Source organism: Oncorhynchus tshawytscha, linkage group LG14, assembly GCF_018296145.1.
Source record: "Oncorhynchus tshawytscha isolate Ot180627B linkage group LG14, Otsh_v2.0, whole genome shotgun sequence".
NCBI lineage: Eukaryota > Metazoa > Chordata > Actinopteri > Salmoniformes > Salmonidae > Oncorhynchus > Oncorhynchus tshawytscha.
In genome coordinates, this window is record NC_056442.1 from 50343587 (window position 1) to 50345862 (window position 2276).

Below are 2276 nucleotides of genomic sequence, written 5' to 3' on the forward strand. Positions count from 1 at the left end.
ACCAGTCAAAAGATGGAAGCCACTACTCATTCCAGGGGTTTTCTTTATTTCAAAAAAAATAATTTTCTAAATTGTAGAATAATAGTGAAGACATCAACACTATGAAATAACACATATGGAATCATGTAGTAACCAAAACAAGTGTTACCACTTTTTTTTATTTTACAATTAGCCACCCGTTGCCTTGACAGCTTTACACTCTTGGCATTCTCTCAACCAACTTCATGAGGTAGTCACCTGGAATGCATTTCAATTAACAGGTGTGCCTTGTTAAAAGTTAATTTGTGGACTTTATTTCCTTTTTAATGTGTTTGAGACACAATCAGTTGTGTTGTGACAAGGTAGGGGTGGTATACAGAAGATAGCCCTATTTGGTAAAATAGCAAGTCCATATTATGGCAGGAACAGCTCAAATAAGCAAAGAGGAACGACAGTCCATCATTACTTTAAGACATGAAGAAACTTCCAAAGTTCTTGACAAGTGCAGTCGCAGAAACCATCCAGTGCTTTGATGAAACTGGCTCTCATGAGGACCGCCACAGGAAAGGAAGACCCAGAGTTACCTCTGCTGCAGAGGATAAATTCATTAGAGTTAACTATCTCTCATGAGGACCGCCACAGGAAAGGAAGACCCAGAGTTACCTCTGCTGCAGAGGAGGATAAGTTCATTAGAGTTAACTATCTCTCATGAGGACCGCCACAGGAAAGGAAGACCCAGAGTTACCTCTGCTGCAGAGGAGGATAAGTTCATTAGAGTTAACTGTCTCTCATGAGGACCGCCACAGGAAAGGAAGACCCAGAGTTACCTCTGCTGCAGAGGAGGATAAGTTCATTAGAGTTAACTGTCTCTCATGAGGACCGCCACAGGAAAGGAAGACCCAGAGTTACCTCTGCTGCAGAGGAGGATAAGTTCATTAGTTACCAGCCTCAGAAATTGCAGCCTAAATAAATGCTTTGTGGAGTTCAATTAACAGACACATCTCAACATCAACTGTTCAGAGGAGGCTGCGTGAATCAGGCCTTCATGGTCGATTTGCTGCAAAGAAACCACTGCTAGAGGACACCAATCAGAAGAAGAGACTTGCTTGGGCCAAGAAACACGAGCAATGGATATTTTACCGGTGGAAATCTGTTGTTTGGTCTGATGAGTCCAAATTTGAGATTTTTGGTTCCAACTACCATGTCTTTGTGATTCGCAGAGTAGGTGAATGGATGATCTCTGTATGTGTGGTTCCCACCATGAAGCATGGAGGAGGAGGTGTGATGGTCTGGGGGTGCTTTGCTGGTGACACTGTCAGTGATTTATTTAGAATTCAAGGCACACTTAACCAGCATGGCTACAACAGCATTCTGCAGTGATACGCCATCCGATCTGGTTTGCGCTTAGTGGGTCTATCATTTGTTTTTCAACCGGACAATGACCCAAAACACACCTCCAGCCTGAGTAAGGGCTATTTGACCAAGAAGGAGAATGATGGAGTGCTGCGTCAGTGACCTGGCCTCCACAATCACCCGACCTGACCCCAATTGAGATAGTTTGGGATGAGTTGGACTGCAGAGTGAAGGAAAAGCAGCCAACAAGTGGTAACTCCTCCAAGACCGTTGGAAAAGCATTCCTGGTGAAGCTGGTTGAGAGAATGCCAAAAGTGTGCAAAGCTGTCATCAAGGCAAACGGTGGCTAAGAATTTGAAGAATCTCAAATCTCAAATATATTTTGATTTGTTTAACACTTTTTTAGTTACTACATGATTCCATATGTGTTATTTCATAGTTTTGATGTCTTCACTATTATTCTCCAATGTAGAAAATCATTAAAAAAGAAAGAACAACCCTTGAATCAGTAGGTGTGTCCAAACTTTTGACTGGTACTGTATACATACATATATATATATATATATTTTTTTGTTCTATAAAGGAACTATTGCCCTTTCCTCCAGCTTCCTCATCAACGGCTGCTCTCCAATGATGATATGGAAAGACGTAGTTAATATCTGTCCTAACTGACGCTAGATAAATAGTATAAAATATGCAAATGGGTGATTTAACCCTTCAGGCTACACTGACGAGGACATGGGCTGTAGTCACTGAAGCTGCCTCAGGGAACTGATAGGGACTTGACTCATCAGTGTGTGTGTGTGTGGATACAGTATGAAGGGTAGAAGACAGCCAGTGTGAGAAAGGGAGAGAGACCATGATGTGTTTCTTATGAGACGCGTTTTATTTTACATTATAAACTGGGTGGTTCGAGCCCTGAAAGCTGATTGGCTGACAGCTGT